Raw genomic sequence first — 27,999 nt, 5'->3', positions numbered from 1 at the left:
ATCGATGTCATCAGCTGGAGAGTTGGATTTTTCTAATTGCAGGTTAGGGAGGGAGGGAGGGAGGGAGGGAGGGAGGGAGGGAGGGAGGAAGAGGGAAAGGAGGTGGGGACTGATATTGCTATGGAAACAAGGATTTGTGTAGGTGGAAGAAAAGGTACAAATGGAAGTTACGTTAGGGAAAATGGTAGAAGGGAAAGTATATTAATGTTATGTTTTGGTTAGTTATAATTTTGTACCCTAAGTCACCATTTACTTGGAAACTACCCTGCACTCAGTGTGTGTGGGGTCATATCTGGCTTAGATGATCTAGGAACTATCAGGGCAATGACCACTCATGTTGACCTTGAAAGAGCTTGTTTAAGCATGCCATCATTGTTGTTATAGAATGCAGGTCAAGGAACAGTATAAAGACTTACTAGTATGATATGTGTCGATTTCATTATAAAAATGTTCTATGTTGAATATCAGAGTATTGCTTACACTCATTCGATGTCAGATAAATGACAGTAGTATCATAGGAGCATTTCATCCACTTATAGCCTGCAATACTAATGTCAGGATGCAGGCCTTCTGATTTCTCATCTCCCATTTCTTTGTTAAATATTAATATGTTAATTTATATGGCCACCGCTTGCCATGAGATCTCAAGCTTCATCACGCCGCCCATCAAAATGAAATGATACTACTTAAGCCTTCATCTAGGAAATAGCTTATGGACTCTAATTCTTCACCACCTTTCTGGGAAGGCTCTTATTTAAATATTGTGGTTGTAGTTTTATAGGTAGAGGATAAGAAGCCAAGGAAATAGCAGCTGTAGAATATTGTATTCAACAGAGTTGCATTAATTCACCCACAAGGATTTTCTATTGTCAGACTTAGGGTTGCAGAAGGCTACGTATGAGTAAAACAAGTGACCTGTGTGGATCTTCTGCTATGGGCAGGCACAGGCTTCCCATATGCCTCTTATCTCGGCGGCCTTGAGCTTCATCCAGTTTTTCTCAGTAAATATTTGCTCTTAATAATGTATTATTTCTATGAATAACTATATAAGATTTTAGTCTTTAGAAGTTAGCGTGCTTGGTTCTTATGATCTAACTAGTTCTTGGATTCAATCACTGTATGGCTTTTCACTAGCTTTTATTTTGACTATTTAATACAAATACTAAAAATATTCCATTGTTTCTTATTCTCTACCGATAAAACTACAACCACAACAGTTAGACAATTCAAATCATTATTTAATCCAAATCATTTTTTAGACCATTGTATGATATTTGTATGTGTATGAATCAGCTCTTCTCCATCCTGGAATACTATGTATTTGCCTGTTTCCAACAGCACATATGTTTCCTAATTATGATAACTAAAACACTTTAAGTGCTATAAAATGTATGCATACCAATAAAAAAAAAAACCCAGGCATAAATGGGAGCAGAAAACTCTGTAAGCCTCAAATTAGTTACACATGGAAGGTAAATCATGACAACCAGGTAAAAGATTTCTCATGGTTATTTCTGAAATCCTCATAGAAAGCTAGATTTGGTGGTGGCAGGGGGAGTAAATCATAGAAAAGAGAAAGTATCACTGAGCTCAAATCCCCTGGGAGGAAACATCAATCGTGCTATTGCACTATCTAGGATTGCTGAGGGGGTGGGAGGAGCTGGAGAACGTTCAAGTTTGAAATCCAAGAGTAGAAATGACAAAAAATATGAAGAAATAAAGTTTTACTTGAGTTCAGGGGAAAATGACAAAATAGGTAGAATTGCTAGCAATCAAAACTAATCTATAAGATGTTTGGGAGGAGCGCCTTAGAAGGAAACCTTGATAAAGACAGTCAATCAAATCCAGGCAACCAATCAACGTTCTGAAATCTAACCATGAAAACGTTAAGATGGTCTGACATGGGATGTAGATGAAAGGCAGAGAAAATATCTAGTGTGCACGTATTTGGAACTAATAGGCAAAAATAATCAGTTAACTATAACTAATATTTTAAATTAATTCTTAGAAAATTTTGGTTGAATTTAAAGAAGATTTCAGTGTGTATGTTTCCAAGTATCTAGGAAGATAGACAATGTTCAACTTTTTTCCAATTTAAAAAAATTATCAAAACCATATATTATACACACCAGATAAGAGGTTTTATTGACTCTTAAATTGTGTGTATATAAAATACTTCAAAGATTGATCAGCTTCTAGGCAGGACCTAGCAAAATTTGGGAAATTTAAAGATATAAAAACTTTTCCATGTCTTGCAGTTGAAGCTGTCTAACTATATATTGTGCAACTAAAAGATTGGCTGCTAATTTTTTAAAATTTTATTTATTTGTATTTTATGTGTTTGAGCATTTTACCTGTACCATGTATATGCAGTGCCTGTGTAGGCCAGAAGAGGGCAGTGGGTACCCTGGACCTATGGATGAAAGTTCCGGAACAGACAGTTGGTAGCTGCTGTGTTGTGGTGGGAAACTTGTCTAGGTCCTTTGCAAGAGCTCCAAGTGGTCTTATCCACTCAGCCATCTGTCTACTCTCTGGTTTCTATTTTCTTAAAAACCAGTTATAAAACAAAGAATCTATAACAGAGAACACATGTGGCATGTAACGTCTAAAATATTTGCTATCAGAATAAACTACATCCAGATCTCTTAGACCAAATAAGAAGATCAATGTATAAGTTCCTCTTAATTAAGTTGATATTGGACATCTCAAAAGGTACTTTAAAAAACAGCTACAACACAAATCTCTAAAAATAAAGTATGAAGCAGGATTGTATAACCAGCCATGGTATCCATAAAATATCAAAGCTATTAAAACAAACAAATAACCACAACAACCACAAAACTAATTCTGAAGATTCCTAAACTCAGGAGATCAGCACCCAGCTTCCCATCCCAAGGGCCTAACCAGAATGAGTTTTGGCAACTGAAAATGCACTGGGATGTTTTTGTCAACTTGTTAGTACTGAACATTTACGACATTGTACTCTGAAATCTGAAGGTGAAATGATAACTAGGTGTAGAGTGGAGTCAGAGTATGTAAATGAAGGTAAAGAGTTGAATCCTTGTCTTGATTTGGGCAGCAAGGCTTCAGAGGTAGACCAGTTGGCTTTGAAAATCAGTAAGGGATGCAATACAGAATAGTTGAGTCTAAAATTTAATTCATTCAATGCATGCGTATTCACCAAGTATAAAAGATATCTTACAAAACATTTGACTGTATTCTTTTAAATTTGCTTCTTATTTTGTTTTTGTTTTGTTTTTTTATCTGGCTTTTAAGGCAGGCCTCAAAGTGCTCTATAACTGAGGTTGGCTTTGAACTCCTGGTCCTCCGTCTCCCAGCTTTCCATTCTGGGATTACAAGCATGTGCCACCAGACCCATTACCGCTTTTTATTTTTAACAGAAATATTTATAACACTGTTTTGAACTCAGTTAGTGTAAGTTCTTGGGAACAGCCCCAGGTTAGCAATCTGGCATATGCAGCTTCGAGTGTATAGTTTTAAAGCCCTGCACTCCACAAGTTAATAGCTGAGAACCAATTGAGGTAATATTTATGAATACAGCTGCTCTTCAAATATAATTAAGATGTAAAAATGGTGTTTCTTTTAAGATGTATATGAGGCATATTCTTTCTGCCAAGTTCAGATCAGTTCTGTAGTCATTGACAATATAAACAAATGGCTTCTCTTCTCTTCTCTTCTCTTCTCTTCTCTTCTCTTCTCTTCTCTTCTCTTCTCTGCTCTGCTCTGCTCTGCTCTGCTCTGCTCTGCTCTGCTCTGCTCTGCTCTGCTCTGCTCTGCTCTCCTCTGCTCTCCTCTGCTCTCCTCTGCTCTCCTCTGCTCTGCTCTCCTCTCCTCTCCTCTCCTCTCCTCTCCTCTCCTCTCCTCTCCTCTGCTAACTGCATCTCTATCCACTGCTCTGGTTTTCACTCTATGCTCTGTGAGGGCTGGGAGAGGGAAATCTTGTCTCCTTACCCACTAGGAAGGAATGGATTGTCTTACTCAGTCTTGTCCTCAGAGTGCTGCTCCTGCTGCCTGGCTGCTGACCACTGTGGCAGAACATCAAGCTGAATGGAGTGTGGAACATCACTTTCACTAGATGACAGAAATAGAGTAACTATGAGGGAACAGCCTGGATTCACATAGGTGGGCTGTGTCTCTCAAGCGCTGTTGCAGGTTGGTCTTTCAAAAATTTTCCCAAGGGTTGGGAATTCAAAAATTGTCTGCTAAATCCTAAATCAATGAATGAAAAGTGATGGAAAAAAAAAACCAAACTGATTGATGACAGGAAAAATGCAAAATAGGAATACTTCACTCTTGCCACAAGCACTGTGGTGGTTTTGGTGTGACATTTAGTTCCAGGGATGTAGTGAGGAGGCACTGGAGCTGTGCTTGAAGAGCATCTGGGTTGAGGAAGCGGATGGGCGTGTGTCACAGCAGTATGCTGTGATCCAGGAAGTTGAAGCGTGCACAAAAGCTACCCTTCCAGGAGGCACAGCTTTAGAAAGGTTTCAGGGAGGTTATCTTGTTCGATGATGAAGAAGATGCAGACAAGAGAAGTTGGGAAAGGATCTGAGAGAGTGACAGTACAGCAAGACTGGATTAAGCCACTTGACAGTAGAGGCGGAAGGTAATTGTGGAAGAACTGATTCAAAGATGAAGACAAGATGGTAGGGCTGGGAGATGGCTCAGCATTCATGCCCTCATGTGAAGAGGACATGAGTTATCCTAGGATCTCCAAGACTCATGTAAATGCCAAGGAGCATGTTCCTAGCACTCCAGCCTTAGAAGGCAGAGACTCAGAATACTAGGAGCAAGCCACCGACTAGGAAGATAAACTCTGCCTCAAAGAGTAAGGTGGAAGATTCTGGACATGAAGCTCACATATATATTCATGAACGAAAAGAAAGAGTTGTAAAGCTGCATGGAGGATGACCTCTATGATCCCACCAGAGGCTAGGTTGATGCAAGGAGGCTCCCAAGGATTCAAGGCCAGTCTTAGCTATAGAGTAAATCCTTTCTCAGAATGGGAAGAAAAAATTAAAAGAAAAGTGAAACCTTAGTAAATCTTGAATTGGATGCGTATTGGTTCCCTGAAACTACATTAAGTAATTGCCACAAAACTGGTATTTTATTTTATTTTAAGTATATATATACATATATATATATGAGAGAGATTATAGTATAGTTACATTATTTCCTCTTACCTTTGCTCCCTCTACATACTACCATATACTCCCTACCTTGTTCTTTTCAAATTCATGAACTTTTTTCTTTAATTGTTGTTACATTTGTATATCTCTATATATAATATTTTAAATTATGTGTATATTCCTAAATATACAAATACAACTCGCTCAGTGCTCATAATGTACCTTTTATGTGTGTTTGCAGTGTTAACTATTTGACACTGGATGACCAATTGCCGTCCTCTTCCCTAGGGAAGGCTATTTTTCCTGCTCTCAGTATTTCTTAATTGCCTGCTGTTCTTTGTGTAGGGATGAGGCCTCATGAGTTCACCTCCTTCCATCTCAATAAATTCTATGGGTGTTGTTTATGTTTAGGCAGCCCTATTGCTAAGACTTTATGGGTGTGGCTTCTGGCATTTCTAGAAGACACAATCTCAAATAAAGCGTCCTGTCCCTCTGGCTCGTACATCTTTCTGACCCCTCTTCCCCAATCTGTGAGCCTTAGGTGCAGGACCGTGTATAGATGTGTCCACTGAGATGGATTGTACAACTCTGCATTTTCATTGGTTGTGGTTGGCTATAAAGGTCTCTGTATATTGCAAAGAGAGGTTTCCTTAATGAGGGGTGAGGTCTACATTTATCTAGCTAGACTCTGGCAAAGGATGTCTTGGTTTTTAAAAGAACTAAAGCAGATCCTTCACATTAAGATGTTGACAAGACCTGGCTTTCCAGGATTTGCCAAAGGGCCGATGGCGTCTGTTTTACTTGCAAATACATCACTCCAGACTGGGTGTTCATTGTGTCTCCTGTTCTTGCTTAAGGATACTGGTCATGTCGGATTAAGTGCCCTTTATATTTCAGTATGACTTCATTTTAGCTAATTACACTTGCAATGACTGTTTCCACATAAGGTCCTCTGAGGATCTGAGTGCTAGGACTTCAGCTGATCACTTCTAGGGATACAGTTCAACCCAAAGCAGCATCTATGAAGGAGTATTAACACTTCTATTTTTGTCTCAAGTTACTTGAAGGAAGGTCACCCAGTGGGAACTTAAGCTGTGGGCTGAAAAACTGAGGTAATTTTTTAAAACTGTTCTGTGGAAGGAAAAAAAAGCAAGCAGGAACACAATGAACAATAAACAGGAATCACTCTAGCAGCCCTCATTCAGGAACAATCAGTCGCATTTGTCTGTGGTCCTATGAAAAGCTTGTTAGAAAGGAGTTTTCTGGAGTTATTGTGAGAGAGGGAAGTAAGTAGGTAGGCCTTCACAGGTCTTTATGGCAAGAGTGAACCCATGCTAACTCATTATACCTCATAGAAGCATAATGGAGCAAAAACTAGTGCAAGTGGCGGGACATCCTGCCTACGAAGCAGAGCTTTATTTAAAAGGTTGTATTTGCTAAGAAATAGAGAGCTCTGGAGGTAAAGCAGAACTCCACGCTGAGCCTTTCTATGATTGACACAGGAAATGCAAGCATTGGATTGCTTTTGTCTTCTTTCTTACATTTCTATAATCCCTCATGCAGTGTATAGTTTACTGCAGGTGCATTAAAGCATACACAAACTTCTTCAATGTGAATGTTTTATGAGCATCTTCTGCTCACAGAAATGTACAGTATGTATACTTATTCAGGGGGCACGGCTGTGAATTTAGAAGCCACACTTCACTGTTTCTGCCTCTGACAGTAAGTAGAGATACTTATCTGGCTCCTGGAGCATAGATCAGTCCCAAGTGGTCCTTAGACTGTTAACAATGCCCCAGTGTTTGACTGCAACTAGTGTTGGCATTTAATCATTCAAGGAGTATTTTTCTAGTGTTTCTGCCCTTGGCCAGACATTTTCAGGGGGTACTGATTCAAACAGATAACCATGAACTCATTTCCTGTAGTAGTTTATGTCAGCTACATAACATAGTTACACAATTAGTACATGCCAGGTAATGGTGAGGTCACTTATCTGGGAGAAGGCCATGAGAAAGCCCATTGAGTGGGGCATCAGGATAGTTCTGGCTTTCAGTAACTAGGGATTTTTCCACAGGGAAGAATAAACATGTCCTGTGATGAGCATGGCAAAGGGAAGAGACTATTGGGCTATGGATAAGGAGCCAGGTGCGGCATGGCCTTTGCCAAGCAGGCCATTGGTGTCCTGCATCAGTTTTCACCACCCTGAGCTTTAAGTTTAGGTCTGGCACCAAACCTTCCTATTTTTGAAACCTGCATGAAGTATTGTTTTGTAGTGAGTTTTGAGTTCTTTAAGTTAAGAAGAATGCAAACATAAAGGTTGAAGTGAGGACATTTCCAAGATGACCTAGGTTCCAAATTGACCTAGGCTTAAAAGTACAAGGAACTTATTATATTGGTGATGCAAAGAGGTCGGGCGTGTGAGCCCAGGACAAGGTGTGTGCTGGGCAAGTAATAAGTAAAATATGTCCTGGGTATGAGGTACTTTGAAGAGCCATTGCAGTGTGGTTGGAAGGATTACAGGTAGGTGTAAGATAACAACTCACAATGGAACAACAGGCAATGGAGACAAATGCGCTCCTTAAGCAACCAGCTGTTGTATTTCTGAGCAGAGTCTGCCCCTAATTAAGAGGAGGATATGGACTTGCCTTGTAGTGACAGATCATCTTAAGTAGCCTCTTTGATAAACACATTTAGTGTTATCCTGGGAGGATCAAGTACTGCAATCCCTGAAAAATGAGTCTTCTCTGTCTCCCTCACCTAATAGAGCAGGTGGACCAGAGTGACCCAAGAAGTGGAGTAGCTATTGCCCCATATACAAGCACTGCTGGGTGGGTACCAAGACCTGAGAATGTCCTAAGGAAGGTGGTACTGAGTTTCTGATGTCATTGTTAACTTAAGGCCATTGAAACTTAGGGCTGCTGTTCTCACGACAGAAGCAGAAGCAGGCAGACATTGGCTGTGAAGGTCCACTGCTGTAGCTTTTCAGGATTGTAGCAGATTGGGATGAAGCAGGCAGCAGTCACTTAATCACCAACTTCACGAGGCTTCCTATCTGGGATCCAAAGCTCTAAAACTCAGAATATATTTCCGGAGTGATTCATAAAGTGTTAATTTTAGTCGTCAACATGAGACACCTGAGTCATGTTCTTCAGTTAAGAGGGAGCCTTAACTGAAGAAGTCCATGGACCTGTCTGTGAAGCATTGTCTTAATTGCTGATATAGGAAGGCCCGGGCTACACTGAGCAGATCCACCCCTAGGCATTTGAGTCTGAGCTCTGTAAGGAAGCTGAGCAACTCAAATGGAGCAAACCTGTAATGCTCTGTACCTTCATGGATTCTACTTCAAGTTTCTTCTGCTTTGAACTCTTGTTCTGGATTTCCTTAGTGATAGGCTATAGCCTGTAAGCCTCTATACCTCTAACCTTTTCCTCTCCTCAGTCTCCTGTGGTTAGTTTTGTTTGTTTGTTTGTTTTAATCACAGCACCATGGAAATTTACTAGAACAGTCCAAATGTTAGAGTCACCAAGGATACAAAAATGGAATATGCATACATATTTAAAGCACTAAAAGATGAATCACAAAAATAAACAAGCAGTAAAATGACCAGGAAAATGTGAAATCACAACAGAAACCACACAACCCCTCTTACCCTAAAACGGAGATCAACGCAACAGAAATAAAAAAAACGAATCCTAAGATTATAAAGCAGATATGATCTAGCTAATGAGAAAACTGGTGATCTGGAAAATACATTGTCTTAGTTCAACTTTCTATTGCTGTGATAAAGCACTATAGTCAAAAAGCAACTCTGGAGGAAGGAGTTTATTTCATCTTATAGTGCATCATCCCAGGAGGTCACTGCAGGAATTGATGTGGATGCCATGGAGGAGCGACTTTAACTTAGAGGCTGCCCATCCAAGGTTTGTACATAGTTTGCATCACCAGCTCCTGTCAGGGAGATCCTCTGACATCAATCATTCATCAATATAATTTCTCTACAGAGTTTATTACAGGCGAGCATAATGAAGGCAGTCTCTATGGTGGCTCCTTCTTCTCATAGAACTCTTGCTTATGTCAGCTTGACATCAAACTAGCCAGCACACACATAGTGAACTAATTACACGGTATCAGAGAAAAGGAAAAGAATAGATGAGCCTGGAGAGTTGGCTCGCAGATGAAGAGAGCATGTACACTCTTCTAGAGGAGCCAGGGATCACCCTCACGCATACTGACACAATGGCCCGTCATATAGGTAGATTAAAATAAATCTACAAAAGTAAAGGCAAACATGAAAAGACTTAAGAAGCTGAAGATACATAATAACAGACTTGCAAAGATAGTGGATGAAAGTGCTAATATTAGCAGACACATTGACTGATAATTGAAATTAAAACACCATGGAATTCAAGGCTTTAGAATACACAAAGTTTCCTAAGTAGGATAAAATGATAATATATTTGTCTGTCAAGGAAATAATATTTTATTTCTTCTTAGAAGTCCTCAAAAATAGGCTTTAAGTGGTGTGTTTGTTTTTATATAAAAAATGTTATCTCAGTCTTCTGGTTCTAATAATTTATCTGCTCCTGCCATGATGTTCCCTGAACCTTGGGTAGATGTAGGGCTTGTACTGTAGATGTTCCATTTGGGAATAAGCGTGCCATAGTCAATTCCTTTACCCTGACTAGTTACTTTGAGGAAGCCAGAGGACTGCACTAACCTGTGGGTGTCAAGGTAAGTATGTGGAAAGCAGATTGATACTATATCAATTCAGCAAAATGGCAGTAGCAAGTTTTCTTCTAAGGTCTACAACCTTTCCAGCTTTAGCTAGGTTTACAGTACCAGGAACAAGTTCTCTTCCATTGAGTGTGATGGAAATCCAATCCGATCCCTGTGACTACCACCAAGACATTGGCACATTATTTTACTGTTTGGTGGGAGCCTTGGGAGGCGATAGGGAAGTGAGGGAAGAGTGGGTATGATCAAAATGCATTTTACTCATGCATGAAGTTCTCAAAGAAGTGGAATTGGTCAACAGGCTATGTGATTGATAGCCATAATTATGTTATAGAATGATAGTTGGACTGAATGAGACTAGTGATTATAAGAGACCGTTAATGCATGTTTGAATTAAAACCCAGTGTCAAGAAATGAATTATATGATGAAGAAAATCAGAAGAATAAGGAAGAGATGAATTTAGAGGCTATCTAGATTTTATAATGGCATTTGTCCATTGAGGAAATAGGGGAAAATTGAGATGAAGTAATTTGTGAGGAAAAGGGAAGTGGCTGGCTGTAGATAGAATAATGCCCTTGGGGTGGTGCTAATATGATGATGTGAACATTTCAAATTGAAGATTCAGTATAATGAATCTTAATTATTTTCTGATGGATGTTTGTAGAGGCAATCTCATCTTAACACCTATTTCATCATTTATTCTAAATCGAAAATGTAAGGCCTGATTTTTTAAGTGCCGTGTTTTATCTTATAAGCTCTGTATTGTATACTATAGGGGCAATCATGAAAGAGGAGCGACAGAGCATAAATCCCAGTACTAAACTGATGGACGTTATCTTATAGAATCAGAATTCTCTGATTAACATGCTTAGCAATGACAAGAGTACAGGAAGTAACTCTTGTAGAAATTCTTGGAATTGGGGACACATTTGTTGATTTTTACACTGTGTATTTGTGAGACTATAGTCAGTTATTTCCCAGCTTAAGAGTAGAACAGTTAGCCATGATGATATCTCATGTCACTAGAACATTACTGAATGAAAACAGGTTGCTGTTCCCGCAGACTGAGGCTAGGCAGAAAGGAACAGAAGGCTTTCCCTTGTAGAAGTGAGATAGTTCTCTGGGACCTAGAGATCATGGAGTCACGGAAGAGCGGAGGCACACTGTGGGTTGATCCAACCACTATAAAGGAGAAAATACTCAATACCTCTAAAACTATGTTTAGATTATTGGCTTGTAACAAGCCTGCATTAAACATAGACTTTAAATTTGTATGCTTCGTAGAGCTAAAATACACATAAAATCAAACAAATGAAAATTAAATGATATCAAACTTCAGAGGACTATAAAACTCAAATTAACATTGGTGATGGAAAGTTGTTGTGAGGTTTTTTGTTTGTTTGTTTGGTTGGTTGGTTGCTTTGGTCTGGTTTTCTCCCTGTAACGCCAACTCTTTTAGAACTCAGTGTTGCTCACGATGGCCTTTACTTCATAGATATCTTTCTATCTTAGCTTCCTAAGTACAGAGAAGAGAGTCATGCTTCATCATGCCTGGCAGGTAATGATGTTTCTGTTGAATATAAATTTCTGTTAATACTATCGATGGCCAAAATATAGGCTTTTTAAATGGCAATTTTTGTCTACTGGGTTCTTTGTGATCATGCTAGATAAACATAGTCATTGATAAACATAACCAGAGTTTGGCTACTACTGCTGACACTTAAACTGTGCAGAGTCCTGTGTGTCTCTGAGTGTGTTCACTAAGAGTGTATCTCCATTCTTTTCCTTCTAAACCAACCCAAGATATTAGCGTCTATTTTAAATAGTAGTTAATTCAGTTGGTTGATGGTTACTCTTCATTTTCAGCTTTATTGGATAAGGAAACATCCATGGCCTTAGTCAGGGTGTGTTTTGGGTATTTGTGGAGAGAACTGAGGTGAGAATGTGGGCTATGAAATCCATATAGATATAGATATAGATATAGATATAGATATAGATATAGATATAGATATAGATATAGATATAGATATAGATATAGATATAGATATAGATAGATAGATAGATAGATAGATAGATAGATAGATAGAGACAAACAGACAGACAGACAGACAGAAAGACAGGCACAGACACAGAGACACAGAGAAGGGCAGCTGCCTGAGACTACTGGGAAAGCAGTACCTCAGGCTTCAGCCCCATGCCTTCCCACCTGGGTGGCTAAAAGCCTCTGGAACCTTTGTGAGCCAAACCAAATTCTTCCAGCCATTAGTTGTGCATTTAGGTATTTTGTCACAGCAAGTAAACCAATGTATGTGATAGCTCTGTAACAAGCTGTAACATATCCATGCTGCGATACAGTGACTAATTGTGGTTTTCCGTCCACAGGAAATTATCTTTACTATTGAAAACTTAGTTCTGTGTTTTATTATTTGAAAATTCAAAATTCAGAGAAGTTATTCTATTTTTTGATATCATATATCTTTTCTCTAAAAGCAATGGCACCACCCTGAATATTATCAAAATAATTGTCATAAATGGTGATTACATTTCTATATATTCAAGCTTACACTATCAGTTTGATTCCCATGGCAAGAATGACCTTCTATGTTCTGAGAGATAGTGAAAAGAGGGAATTGTGACAATTATAAAATACACCAAAATCATTCAGTATTTATGATGGGAAAAGACATGTATCAAATGAAGACTGTTGGATTTGCTCATCCAAAGACCACATCACATCAAAGTGTCCAGGGTCCCCTTACTTACTATTATTCAGATGAGGTAACCAACCACATTGCAATAAATTCTAAGCATGGTATGTCTTTGAAGCCATATATTTAAAATGGTTACTTAGCATCCCTTGGTTTACATCCCCATTTACATGAAACTGTCCAACATTTTCACCATCTAGATACAGGTCTCTGGAGCCCTCTGTGCCAATGCACAGCATCAATAAATTACCTGCCATCCCTGTTCATACAAACCACATACTTGGCTTCATCCTGAACTATCAGTCCTTGAATGCTAGTGATATCATGACCCAAACCACATTTCAGTTTCTCTTTGAGCACACTGCACATCTTTATTCTACATTAGCCAGTTGTCACCCTGGGATTTCTGCAAAAAATGAAGTAATTTCCCATGCCACTCTCTCTTGCTACTTCATTGTGTAGTCTTACAAACTACCAGCAGTCTTGAATCTTAGTAGCTCTTGAAATCAATCCAGATGATGGTCTAGCTCTTCCCTGGGTTTGGGTTCTTTGTATTGTTATCAAACCCAGCAAGACCATGTCTATGAGCCCCTGACTTGTTCTGCTCCAGACACACGGGACTTTACAGTTTGTGCAGGTTCCATGTTCTGCTTCCTTTGACTGGCCAGCTCGATTTCTTCCCCAAGCATTATGCAAACTTCACTTCCCCCAGAACAGACTCCTGCTTGAAAACACCCCAGCGACAGCCTGAGCTAATCTCTCTCCCCGTTTCTATTATCAATGCCTGGCAAAAAAAGAAACTACCAGTGCAGTCAGAGAGTAAATTTTCCTATGTGTAAAATGGGGCTGTGAGCTTAATCTTCATTTTCTTTCTCCCTTCCCTCCCATCTTGCTCTTTCTGCCTTCTACTCCTGGTTTCATTATCTCTCTTCCAGAGGAAACCTCATCAGTGGGTTCTTAGACGATGTTTTCCATTGTGCTAGAGATGGTCACTCTCTTCGTTATGATTTCAATTGCTGTGGCAAAACACCATCACTAAAAGAAACTTGGGGATTAAAAAGTGTTATTTCATCTTGCACTCCAACATCACAATTTATCATCAAAGGAAGTCAGGTCAGCAACCCAATGCAGGAACCTGGTAGCAAGTGTGATGCTAACTGGGTTGTTACTTACGGCATGATCAGCCTGCTTTTGTTGTACTATTCAGGGACACAAGACCAAAAATGGCCTCACTCCCAAGGGTTTGGTCCCTTCCACATCAGTCATTTATCAAGAATAGTCTCTATAGCCTTGTCCACATGCTGATCTTCAGAGACATCTTTTCCAATAAAGGTTACCTCCTCTAAGATGACTTTAGATTTTGTGAAGATGATATAAACACTATCCAAGACAGTTACTAACCCAAAGGCAGAAAAAAAAATTCTAGTGTCATAGGTAGGTCACCTTCCTCAGGGGAACAGAACTGATCAGGTGTTTATTCTACACAGGTAAACAAGATGACTGTCACTAGACTCTATCACAAACATGAGGAGACCTTAAAAAAAAATAAAAGACTGTCTCTCAGTCCTTGGCTGAACATGCATTTGTAGTCCTTCTGGTTGATTATCCTTCCGTCACCTAAAGGGTGACAAGAGAAGTTAGAGACCCACAAAAGGGGGACTTAAGAGTGTGGCATAGCTGCTCCCACTTGACATTGTAAAGATTTGCTTATGCTCTGGACTATGGCCAATCCAGAAAGAAGATCAACTTGTCCTTTACAAGGAAGATGCAGAAGAAAGAGGAACCTGGATATGATTTGATAGTAACACTGCAGGGAGATGTATGAAGAAAGAGTACCCTAGCACCAGCTTCCCCAAAGAAGCTGTAGGGACATGCTGTCCAGATTGGGAGATGGAGACAGGGTCCATGGCCAACTAAGAGGAATCACAGCTGCCAGGCTGTGATAGGTACTTTTAAAAAGTAGAGTAAAAGATGACATCATCTATATGGGTGTGACATCACTGGGCCATGCAGGCAAACGATTAGAGCAAGATCATCAAGCAATCACAACAAGATGCCGAATACTGCCTTTTCCCTGACCCTGCATGTGCAAATGTTCAAAAGAAGAAAAGAAAACACCCCCAAGTCCTTCCTCCCTCAGCCTCACGCAACAGACTCCACAGTGTAGAAAGAAAATCTAGGGAGTGTGTTCTACCTCACGGCCATTTGAGATGCTAAAGGAGCTTACAATTGGGCTGAACGTAATGAGACTGAAATACACAACCAACCCTAAAACTTCATTTTTCCTACTAAGAATCAGAAGTCATTAATAAATTGCTGAAATTATTTGAGACGTTATAGATGAGAATAAGCGTTTAGCAAAGTCAAAAATACATGAAACTTTAACTAATAGAACTTGCCCAATAAATTGAGTAGAGATGGTTAGCCTGAGATGTTCAGGCCACACATGAAAATACAACTGTTTCAGCGACACAGTGGCTTCCTAGACTAGAACTGGCACACACTTAGACAGGTCCACATATACAAAGAGAAAAATGCATTCACGCTACTCTGCAATGCTCAGTGTGAAGCCATTCTGCTCGCCACTCTCGTTTCCGTTAAGTGTGATTAATCGGAAGCTATGATAACTACCCGAATAAGTGGCTGCAAAGAACACATCCTAAACCTTTAAGATTTTTCAATCTAATGGATGACAGCCCAATTCTAACCTTCAGTGAAATGCATTTATCGTACATTGCTTGTGTTAATGGAATGATTATATGGTTTCCAAATAAGGAGTTTTGCATTACAGTATGGCTTGTGAGAAATCACACTATGTGCTCAGAACACTGTGTGTGAGACATAGTTTCCAAGTGCTGAGAAAAAAAATAATTATATAGTAAAAAAATATATTAGACTTGTACAGCATAGCAATTAAGTCATATTTCTTTTTAAAAGGGAGCTGTAATGATTTTGCTTCCCAAATCATTCAAATGTCTACATATTCTTCCTTTAGTGATGAGGCGATACTGGCTTATTAGATGTGTTGTTCATGACTGTTAATTGAAGGAACAAAATATCCATAAACATTTCAATCCAGATGAGATTTCTGTTGGTCCATTCACCTTAAATTTGATGCCAAGAGCAAGGATAAAAAAATCTTGGAAGTTCTATGTTCTAGCTGTAAAAGGAAAGATAAATCGGACTCATAGACTTTGTGCTTAGAAAAACCACTCCAGCAGTGACAACCTGATTAATTCACAGGCTGTCTGTACTGAAGTGCCCTTTCCCCTAAAGGAAATCACAGAGGTCTCTAACAGTATATGTGAATATAAGATAAAACCACACAGCAGGCTGGTAACTCTCAGTATGTTTCTCTGTTGTTGTTTATGTTGCGTGGTTAGTACCGTCTACCCTGTACTTAGCTATCGCTTCACCTATGGAGAAAAGAAGAATGGGCTGAGGTTCTTAATATTCTTTGGGAATTTATTTCAGGGCTGTGCTAAAGAAATTAGTCAGAAAGCATCAGCCAGGCAGTCCACCCACGTTCGACCACCTTTCCCTACCTAATGATAATTACAGGCTGTGGAACAGGCAGCCTCTAATAAATACCATCACCCTTAGAAGACAAAGATCTGTAGGGACCTCTCTGTTGCCATGGAAATATCTTCAGGCCACCTTGTCCTCAATACTAAACATCACCTTCATGTTAACATGCTGAGAAAGATGGGGGAGAGGCACAAATTACAGGATAACTCACTCTGTCTTTATGGTTATAAATGCCATGTTGCCCGCAGTTCTAGAACAGTCCCCACAATGGAACACATGAGTCTCAATGACAGTGGCTTCTCACTAAGCGAATCCTGCTTCCCTGGTTTTTATGTGACACCTCATCGACTTCACCCCCTGCCTAAGAAGGAGAGAAATAAAGAACAGCATACAAGGGGCCATGTTCCCTTTCTTCCTTCCAAGCTCTGGAATCTATGGCTTAATAAAATACTTGTGCTGTTCACAATTATAAGAGAGGAAAACAGGTCTCCTATGGTCAACCCAATATGAACAGTGTTTTAGCGATCATTCATTGAGAGTGGTGGGAAAAGGGCACTAAGATAGTGAGAAAGAAATTTCCCCAAGGCATTTAGTGGTTAAAAATGCACCCTTGAAACTGTGACAGTATGCACAAAGACCTGTACAAGCTCAAGCCAGACAAAATCCCAGAGTGGAGGATGGGAAGCAAGCATGAAGTCCCACTTTGGCCAAGGAGCTATTGACACTTGATTGCTTCTGGGAGAGGGGAAGCCAGCTTTCTTCAATGGAGTGGCACATGATATTTCTAAAATAGCCTAGGGCATGTCCCAAAGTCTAGGGAAGAGAGGGACAAGGAGATAATAAAGTCAGGTAAGGAGGGAGATAGAGAAGATCTGAAAGGAGCTGGGGGAGTGAGAATGAATTTGATCAAAATATATTGTATGGAATTCTCAAGGCATAAATAAAAAGTGGCATTTTAAAACATAGAAGTTCATTTAATACAGTTGTAAATACGTTCAGTAGACATCAAATAGAGTTTGGGATTGCAGGCACCAGAGAAAACTTGGTCATATATAAAATACTGACAATTTATATGAAGCGTATATTTTATGTATATTTCTTTTAAAGGCTACTCAAACATAAAATCAACTGGGTGTAAATGATAATTTAAAAAGTAGAATAATGGAAGGATAGCTCTTTAGACTTTCATTATCCCAGATTTCTTATGGTGTGCAGAGAACACACAAAATGCAGCAGAACAGAGGGGATGTGAGGGAAATTTCCCGACAGTAGATAGGAACCAGGAAAGGGTATAATGCTATACTCTTCAAGGGAGGCCCCAGGTTTCAGGTTACCTTACCTACCCACTGGCTTTCATTCAAACTCACAGGTTTTCCAACAGGCACTTCAGTTAGAGTCTCCCAATTACTTCTAAAATGCTACCTTGGGAAAAGATCCCATTTGCTGCCATTTCACAGTTGACACCAAGCTTAGGAAGATTAAGTGACTTCGTCAATTTCACAAATGAGCTCTTTTTGCGAGTCCATGACAGAGTTACTTCAGGACTTCATTACTGCACCAGCTTGGGTATTCATTATAGCATTACTCGAGGACTTCATTAGTATAATGGGCACACTTACAGAGAACCCTCTAAAGTGTCCTCTGGACTAACAGTGAGTCAACTTCCCACCACAGATGAATCAATCCTTGTTAAATCAGGAATCTGTTTTTTAATGCTGCTCTTAAACACACTTTTTAAAAAAATGGATATGAGGTTCTATAGCTGCCTTCAGACACACCAGAAGAGGTCATCAGATCCCATTACAGATGGTTATGAGATACCATTTGACTGCTGTGAATTGAACTCAGAATCTCTGTAAGAGCAGTCATTGCTCTTAACCACTGAGCAATCTTTCCAGCCCCTTAATCATACTTCTTAATACACAAGTGTTAAAGCTCCCTCTTTGAATGAGGTGGTTATAAATATGGGGATGACATTCAGTGACATGAGGTAGCATCTATTACCTTCTATGAAGAAAAACCCAGGGAAATCTCAAGATAGGTCTTGTCTCGCAACATGCACTGTTGTATGTTTCCAACCCCACTTCTTGGGGAAATCCAGCCATCTGGACCTCTTCTATCTGTTTTTTTTTTTTTTTCTGATTGATCATCTCTGGGAAATGTACCACTATCAAATGGTAACCTTTACTTTTAATAGCAGACACTTGACTCTCCAATCAAGACATACTTTCTCAGCTGTGCTAACAGAGATTTTTAGGTAGCAGAGACTAAAAGAAAATATCTTCTCATTTGATATCTGATTGACACACCAGTTTTAAAAACAATACCATAATTTTAAGAGCCACTATCTGGGTGTGGTACCTGTGTATGCCGGCACATACTGATGATGAAGAATCTACACATCAAGAGATGACTCATAAGCACTAAAGTTATCTATAGAGTCTAATCTCTTATTAATTAGGACATGCCACATATCCATAAGCCAGTAAGTAGAACTGTATAAAAACTATAAAAGAAAGAGAAAAGTATTTGGTACAGTATTTAAAAATTGGATAACGATCTACCCTGCCTTGAAAAATATACATTAGCATTCAGCTGAAGAGGGCTGCCTCCTAAAGCCAATTTGAAACTTTATTCGAATATCAAGTCACAAATTTCTCACAGGGGACAAGTTTAACACCGTTTATTACTGTTATGAAGTTCACTGATAGTCTTGTACCTCATACTTGTTTTCTGGAACTGTAGGTTAGTTTAAACAAAATCATGTCACTGGGAGCACTGACATTCATTTCATCTGAACTGTTTTTAATCTATAGTGAATAGAATCTTCACAGTTGAAGGCAGAATAATGCATTTATTTCCAGAAAGGGTAGTTTGCTCTGTGTTTTTTAAAAAGCTGACTCAATTTATACAACTTATTTCTGTCAGTTCATGGTAAAAAAAAAAAAGTTATATCCAAAAAGACCAAAGAATATAAAATCAGAAATCCCAGCTCTCTCTAGAAAAGTATTTGATATTCACTTCTGTGAATATGTGTGTGTGTGTGTGTGTGTGTGTGTGTGTGTGTGTGTGTGTGTGTGTGTTTTAGATGAAGTTAGCAGTGTGTAGAGAATTGCTAACTCTTAAGATGAGCATTGAGAGATTCAGATTAGTTCTCCTAGACACCCAGACAGTAAGCTACCTCCAGGGATATGAAGGCTCTTCTTGGTCCCAGCCTGTGACATTCCAGTGACATGACTATTAAGCTCTGATGCATAGATGTAACCATTTGTGCTTTCTTATTCCCATCTTTGTTCCCAAATCATGTTTTCCTATTAGCGTGTAACTCAATTACCCCATTTATAATATTCTAAATTTTGCTGCATTGCTGGTTGGTTACCTCCCCTCAGTTTCAGACTTTCTCCAAGTCTGGGTGGTCAATCTTCCTGAGCATTTCCATCTCCCAGAGTTCCTCTCTCTCTCTCTTTCTCGCAGATGTCCCACCTTGTATTCTACCTTATGCTATAGGCCATAGAGCTTTTATTTTAACCAATTAGAAGGTCCTTAGGCAGGCAAGGAAGCACAGAGACACATCTTCACACAGTGCATGTCAGCATTATCCCCACACATAGGGTAAGCTGAAATTGGCTCAGCTTCACAGACAGCTTTTCATGATGTTTTGAGAAGATTTGGAGGTTGCCTGATTTGGTGTGAGAGATCCACCAGTCATTCTTCGTGTGTTGCGTGGCCCATGCGAGACTCTTAGAAGGCACCAATGTTCTCCCTTCGCAGTTACATTGCTTTGGGGAAGAAAAGAATAATGAAGTTCTCAGAATGATAATTTGACTTTCTCAGAAATAGTTTCTCACAGGAAGATTTAACATTGCTGACCTGGAAACCAATTATTAATGGAACTTAAAGTTTGTGTGCTAGTGAGCTTAAAGGAGATGGCTTGTCTTGTAGCAAATCAATAGAATAATCACTCCTTGGAACTACGCAACATACTTGTCAACTGGGCTCAGGACCTGATTCGTCAGAGCCATTTCTTCTGCTGCATGCTTCACATTCCTTCCACTTATGAGACTAAAACACTCCCTCCTCTGCTTGTGAGGCAACTTCTTTCCATTGATAAACTCCATGGACTCGTTGTTTGCCTCGTAGGTGTTGAAACTGATCTAGGACTGCAAACCTTGGTAACCCAACATCATGCACCCCATTCCCTCCAGCCCAGTTAGATCGGACTTCCATTGGTCCCCATCATTCACTCCTCCCTGGTGTGTGCCTGACACCATATGCTACATCTACTGCCAATCACTCCTGATGTGACACATGGTTCGTAATTCATGCTGTGACCTTTCTCTTCCATGTCAGCCATCTACCCACCCACATTGAAGTCACTGGGACAGCTGGCAGAGATTAAAGCACTTACTTTCCTTTTCTAGTGTTTCAGGGTTTAAATATTAGTTCCCGAGTGAAAATTCTCATCCTATAAACCAAACACGTAAGATGAGCATTTCGATATGTGAAGAATATCGCCTGGTTATTAGAATTAGCTCTGGTCTCGCGGCTGCCTCAAACCTCCAGCACAGCACTGGAAAAAAAATCACACAACTCTATGGGTCTTAGTGGTTTGTTTTCTATTTGTAACAAGAAAAAATGTTGTCTAATCTTTTCGGCACTCTAGGGTCTCAAGCTGTAAGACGTTTGTCTTATTAGGCAAAGTGAGACTTCCAGTCGCGTAGAACAACTCTATGATAGTGGAACGTGAGCAAAGTCAAGGAATTGGTGCCACAGGAAGCAACTGTTCAGCACTTCTCAGTGGGGTAAAACCATGCAAGAAATATGAGGAGCCTCAGGTTCAACCCTGACAGCAATTGTGTGATTCCTAAAGGACAGTGGGAAGGGCACTGGTCTAACTACAGAGCAAAGAAAGATTTGTGAAGCCGGCTGTAGTATATGTTTGTGTGTGTGCAGATGGCTCCAGCAGGAAAGAATATAGAAAAAAAAAAGAATGAAAAAAAATCTATTGCTAACTATCTAAATAAATTTGATAGTATTTAGTAGCCATACCTTTAAAAAATTACAAAAACTTACTAATATCAGAATGGGTATTTTTTAGTAATCAGTGCGCATAGCGAAAAGTACAAGATATAAACCTAGAAAGTTACATTAAAGAAAAAAATAAGCAACTCACAAGCATGATTTATTATAGTTTTATTTTTAAGTGATTTTCTTTTTTTCTCTTTTTTTTTCCTTGTTTTTTAACTGGGTATTTATTTCATTTACATTTCCAATGCTATCCCAAAAGTCCCCCACATGCTCCCCTACCCACTCCCACTTCTTGGCCCTTTAGTTCCCCTGTACTGAGGCATATAAAGTTTGCAGGACTAATGGGCCTCTCTTTCCACTGATGGCCGACTAGGCCATTTTCTGATTCATATGCAGCTAGAGACACGAGCTCCAGGGGGGTACTGGTTAGTTCATATTGTTGTTCCACCTATAGGATTGCAGATCCCTTTAGCTCCTTGGGTGCTTTCTCTAGCTCCTCCATTGGGGGCCCTGTGATCCATCCAATAGCTGACTGTGAACATCCACGTCTGTGTTTGCTAGACCCCAGCATAGTCTCACAAGAGACAGCTATATCTAGGTCCTTTCAGCAAAATCTTGCTAGTGTATGCAATGGTGTTAGCGTTTGGAAGCTGATTATGGGATGGATCCCCGGATATGGCAGTCTCTAGATGGTCCATCCTTTCGTCACAGCTTCAAACTTTGTCTCTGTAACTCCTTCCATGGGTGTTTTGTTCCCAATTCTAAGTGATTTTCTTAATGGGCACATGCGAAAGTACTAGAGTATTCTCTAGTCCAAAGTACTAGAGAGGTTGGGGCTGTACTGTGGCTCCGTTGTATAAAGTGCTTGCTGCACAAGGCTCTGAGTTCAGATCCTTCCATTCACATAAAAAGCTGAACACTACAGCACCTATCTGTGATCTTATGATGGGGCAGAGACAAGTAATTCCATAGCTGAGCTCTGCGTTCAGTGAGAAACAAGCAACAATGTGTGTGTGTGTGTGTGTGTGTGTGTGTGTGTGTGTGTATGAGAGAGAGAGAGAGAGAGAGAGAGAGAGAGACATAGACAAAGTGAAGTAAATAGGCCATTATAGAAGAGACTCTGTGCCTAGCATCTACCTCTGCACATCCCATCCACAATGTGAAGAGCAAACATGCACACTCACACATAGTTATACACACACACACACATACACACACACTCTCACACACACAAACACATATCCACATTCTCTCTCTCTCTCACACACACACAAACACACACAAACACATATTCACACTCACATGCACACACACACACACACACTCACACACACACACACACACACACACACACACACACAGAGAGAGAGAGAGAGAGAGAGAGAGAGAGAGAGAGAGAGAGAGAGAGAGAGAACACTAGATAAAATTAAAAATTCTAGTTTGAGGGAATTTTTCAGGACCTCAGACTGGGAAAAAGGAGGTTAAAATACCTAAGTAAGACCAGAATGTTAAAGAAAATGGAATATGGTTTATGAATAACCAAATTGAAAGTAAAGTGACATTCATGGTGAAAAATTATTTTGAGTGATCTAAGATAAGCTTTCCAGGAATAAAGGAGTTGTTAATATTGAGTAGTTAGAGACTTTTAGATCATGGTAGGCTGTAGGGATTGGGCTCTCTGTACATTCCTTTCCATACATCATTGCCTTAAAAATGTGACCTTCCATGTGTATGAACATGTGTGTGTTGGTCTGTATGCACATGTGCACACTTGCTTCGGAGACCTTTTGAAAATGGTTTTGTAGACCGACCACTTTGAAATGCTAAAGTATTCCTATTTTCTAGGCTTCTCTGCATTATTCTTTCTTTGCCTCCTTTCTACAACAGCAACAGCAACAACAAAAGGTTTTCCAGTCCCCAGCCCATGGACTTGCCAGATTCGGCTAGAAAGATGAAAGAAAGGGATCTACCAGGAACCCCCCCCCCCCACACCTGCTTTTTATCCTGCTAACTTGGTCAGCCCTCTTCAGCTGTGACAGCATCTCATTACCAACCTCTGATGCAGTTCCGTTTCTCTGGGTTCTGTAAAATGGGGACAGAATTCTGTACTGGCAACACCCTCCCTGTTCTTCCACTTGTGAGGAGGAAGCTAGCCTTGTGGTATATGCTATACAGAGGTGACCCTGAATGGGTCACTATCACCCCCCTGTGGGGCTCAAGGAGCACTGTGGAAGGGCACAGACAGACTGTTAGAGCCAGAGGATGGGGAAAGGAGGAAGAGGGGGCTTTTTTCCTTATATGGTATGGTCATCATGCTTTCAACACCAGCATGCATGGCTAGGGGAAGCTGTCCCTGGGGTCTTTCCCTGCCTGGAGGACTGTGGGAGGTAACAGTTGTTGGCAGAAAGGGTGTCATTTTCTCAGTGGGGTAGCCCCTGATATGGTGCCCTCTCTGCACAAAATAACTTCTCACTGAAACAAGAGATTCTTGATTGAGGGCCATACACAAAGACATGCAAGTAGGAGAGGGTCTTGCTGAGGAGCCTTGCAGCAAGAGAGGGAGGAAATAGGGAAGGAGAACAAGTTTTATAATCAACTAAAACCCCTTACATAAATGTATGAAACGGTAAGAAATAAAGAACGCATGAAGTCGCTTTTTGGCCTTTTCCACTTGCCAGCCTGGCTTCCATGCCTGTTTTGGTACTCCAGATCTTACCAGCTTCATTAATTTTTTTTTTAATGCAGTACTTAGCACCTATATTTTAGCATGGAAGTACATAGCATATTATTGTGTTTTTCTTTATCTGAAAAAAATCTATACAAGACAATAGCTGGCACATAGTAAATGCTCGCTCGATACCACTGATTGAATGTCTTCTAAAACCATGAAGCTGGGGGAAAAGAATAAAGGGATCAGATGACATGCAGTTATTCAGTCAACTACAGCTAATGAGAAGATCCACACACTATACATAATTAAATTAGATCCCATGGATTTTGTTTATCTTGTCATTAGAGAAGAGACTCAGATGTGCTCCTTTGTCTGACCCCGTGCTAATTGGAGAAGCACAGAGAGGTGTGGGTCAGCGTGGGTAGAAAACTGAAGATCTTCGGGGGAGGGGGGGAAGGAAAGCAGAAATCCTCACAATGCTGACTCTCAAAGCTCCGAGCAAGGTACAGAGCCTGGACAAACGTGACTTGCCAACAAAGTGTGGATGTCTGCTAGCATTTTTGGTAATGTTATAGCAACAAAAACAAAACAAAACAAAAACCCAAAACAATATGGCCTGTCGATGAGAAAAATTCAAAGTATGTTGTGACTAACAAATAGTAGAGTTAGTTAACCCACGTCTGTTTCACCATTGTAACTGGGACAGTGGTCTGAGGTATATATATTCAGAATAGGAAAATCATCTGCTGCCACTAAAACTGGTTTTTAGTCTGTTTTCTTGTTGAAGAGAGTTCCTTAGACTTCATCCTCTACCTGTCCCTAAAACTATGCTTGCTTTTTGTCATTGTTTCTTTTTTGGCAGCTGGCATAGGGATACATCTAGCTGTATCCCTGGTCACGGAAACCAGATAGCTGATCTTGGCTTCTATCCAAGCAGAAATCAGTCAACCTGTACAAACTGATTAGGGTTCTGAGGGGGTTTGTTTGTTTGTTTGTTTGTTTTGTTTTGTTTTGTTTTGTTTTTGTTTTCCCTACAGTGTCAGAATATTTTTGTGTCAGTTAGATACCTGAATACTTATGCTGATATTGATCCTGGTTCTTTTAGCATCTTTAATAAAACTTATTTTGTGACTTGAGCGCAGACAATTGCTCCGAAGCTGCAGAGTTCATTTGAGGATGTGAGATCCTCAGCTAGTTTGCCAAGTCTGCCTTCGGTTGCTGACATAGTTTTTGCATGGTTTCTTTGTTTTTATTCCTTATGCATCTGGCTACTTTTGCAGACATGTATGTCTGTGTACTATATGCATGCTGAGTCTGTGGAGAGCAGGAAAGTAGTGCGTACTTTGAAACTTGAGGTGTAGGCAGTCGTGAGCTGCAGTGTGGGGGCTAGGAACGGAATCCAGGCCCTCTGCAAGAGTAAGAAATGCTTTTGGAAGCTGATTATGGGATGGATCCCCGGATATGGCAGTTTCTAGGTGGTCCATCTTTTCGTCTCAGCTCCAAACTTTGTCTCTGTAACTCCTTCCATGGGTGTTTTGTTCCCAATTCTAAGAAGGGGCAAAGTGTCCACACTTTGGTCTTCGTTCTTCTTGAGTTTCATGCGTTTAGCAAATTGTATCTTATATCTTGGGTAGTCTAAATTTCTGGGCTAATATCCACTTATCAGTGAGTACATATTGTGCGAGTCAGGGGAATGCCAGGGCCAAGAAGTGGGAGTGGGTGGGGGGAGCGTGTGGGGGACTTTTGGGATAGCATTGGAAATGTAAATGAAATAAATACCTAATAAAAATATGGAAAAAAAAAAAGAAATGCTTTTAAACACTAAGCAATCTCTGCAGTTCTCACAGAAACTTCTTTAGAAATAAAAGTTAGAGGACAGCCATCGCTTTCTCTCTTGCAGTTTACAGGGGCAGTCCAGCTGAGGAGAATGAGGAGGGAGGCAGTTTTCTTAGACCTTCATTTTGGTTAAAATGGCTGCCGCCTGCTTTCTTTCGGATGCTCTTTGGCTAAAATTATTTTAAAACGTTCATTTGTCCACAACTCATCATTTCACAAATTCTTACAAAATGTATCTCTTCAGTCCATTGCTAAGTTTGGTCTTTGAGGCAGAAGTAGTTCAGTTATTGAATGTATGAATATAAAACGATGCTGAAATGGCCTTCATTTGCCCCAGTGCTAATGTATTCCTGTGTCACAGGAGAGAAGCCCAGAGGACTCTTGCTCTAGGTCATTCCAGATGAGCAAGGCAACTTGCTTTGCATAGAAATATTTTGAGAGGCATTCTTACATTCTGAGATATCTGAAACTGTGTCTTACATAGCACGGAATGTGTAAGTTTAAAGTGTCTTTTGATCTGTGTTTATTGTTTAACTATGCTGTTTCCTAACCTACCACTTTAGTTTGCCTTCCCTTGCTGTGAGAAAACACCATCACTGAAAGCAGCTTAGGGGAACACGGCTTGAGTTTTCTCTTACAACCCAGAATGCAGGCCATCATTTGAGGGACTTCAAAGCAGGAGCCAAGGACCTAGTCATATCGCAGCCTCACTCAAGGGCAGAGAGAACAAATGCATCCTTCCTTGCTGGCCCCTACTTAGGACTTAGCCAGCTTTCTTATACAGCCCTAAACGAGCCCAGCCCCGAAATGGTACCCATTGATGGACTTGATCTTTCTACGTCAATAACATTTAATATGGACAAACACACAGGCCAGCCTGCTCTGGACAGCTCCTAAATTGATACTCTCTTCCAAGGTGATTTGAGGTTGTGACAAGCTGACCTTCAAAACTAGTTACCACAGCTGCCCGTTCTCATGGGCGAATACCTGTGTTTGTAGTGAAATCTGAAATGTTAGGTTGCTCCTATAGAGGAGTTGCTGTCAGCGTCCTGTTGAATATATGCCTATGCTTTTGGCTTTTAATTTTATGTTTTTAATTTTTTAATAAATTATTATAAGAGGTATTGCGATAGTCTAACAAAATTCATTCTGTTATTTAATACATCGAAAAGTGATAAGGGTCACTTCTTGAAATGTTTATGATAGCATTGACTGCTTTTCAGTGCTAACAAGACACTGAATTAGAAAACGTTAAAAACTACCAGTTTTTTTTTAATTATCTATGTGGGATGATAAAAGAAAAAATTTAACAAATTTACCTTTCAACACTGAACTGGCTCTTCCATGCAATGGCAGCACTATGCACTACATCATCTCACAAAGGAGGTTTTGTATTCTTAGGAAGTGAACAGTAAAGGTTGGCTTTCTAAGTGGAAAAAGGGTGACAGACACAGAAATAGAATAAAAAGTTTAAAAGCCGTTGCATAGTCGCGTGGTTAAAATAGCTAGAGCACCTATTTGCCCTTCTGGTTTAACTGGAATTTCTTGCCTCTTGCATTCAGAGTTGATGACACCTTTTAGATCAGGGATTCTGCGCCTCCTTGGTCTGTTCTGCTCTGAGTCTCTGGGAGGGAAGACCAACACCGTTTCTTTCCATAAATAGTGTTTAGCATGATAAAAGCAATTAAAGTGTCTGTTATTTTTAAGACGTTCATAAAAAAATCAAGTCTATGTTTCTTCTATTGGAATGTTTAAAATCATACATATTTAACTGAACTCTACTCATAACTATCAAAAGTAATTTTAAAGAATGATAAGACAAGAAGATACTTTGATTAAAGGAAGATTACTTAATAAATGAATTCCCTTCCTGATTTTGTGAAAAATATTTTCAATTTCTAGTGAGAAAGTTTAATCAACTTTGTAAGGTTGGCCTTTCGTTGGTTGGTGTTAGAGTTACTTTGTTTGGAATATTTTGAAAAACAGCCCAAAGAAAAGCTTGTTAAATCCATGACCTTGGATTAACTGAAGCAGAAGATAAAGACAGTTTGGTGAGTAGGAATGATTCAAAGAAAATTAATCACTGTTTATCTGATGATAATGAACTAGAAGTAAGAATAGATGCACCCCATCTATGGTCATGGCCAAAGATCATGTTACTGTGTATTCTTCACTGCAGATATATTTAACATTAATATATGCCTCATAAGCCAAATGGCAATAACTTTTTAACTTATTTATTTAGAAGATGTCTCATAAAGAAGTCATCTGGAAGGCTATACTTCTTGTCATGTGAATAAAAATGGCCGTACTGATTCGCAAAGATACCTTTACAAACTGTTT

The 27,999-nt window shown here is 39.8% G+C and overlaps 1 protein-coding gene across 12 annotated transcripts in view; it reads left to right on the top strand.

The window, feature by feature from the left end:
* Window positions 1-27,999, top strand: part of Klf12 (Kruppel-like factor 12) — a 419,711-nt gene that overhangs the window by 192,772 nt on the left and 198,940 nt on the right. The window contains exon 1 of one of the 12 annotated variants that reach the window (XM_030247665.1): window positions 86-27,707. The exons of the other annotated variants lie outside the window; for them this stretch is intronic. The gene's annotated coding sequence lies outside the window, so the exon portion shown is untranslated. Of the gene's footprint in view, window positions 1-85; window positions 27,708-27,999 lie in introns of those variants that run through there. 12 annotated transcript variants of the gene reach the window in all.

The sequence above is a fragment of the Mus musculus genome, chromosome 14 (assembly GCF_000001635.26).
Source record: "Mus musculus strain C57BL/6J chromosome 14, GRCm38.p6 C57BL/6J".
Taxonomy (NCBI): Eukaryota; Metazoa; Chordata; class Mammalia; order Rodentia; family Muridae; genus Mus; species Mus musculus.
The sequence above is the reverse complement of the archived record's forward strand: the minus strand, read 5'-3'. Positions and strand labels throughout refer to the sequence as shown.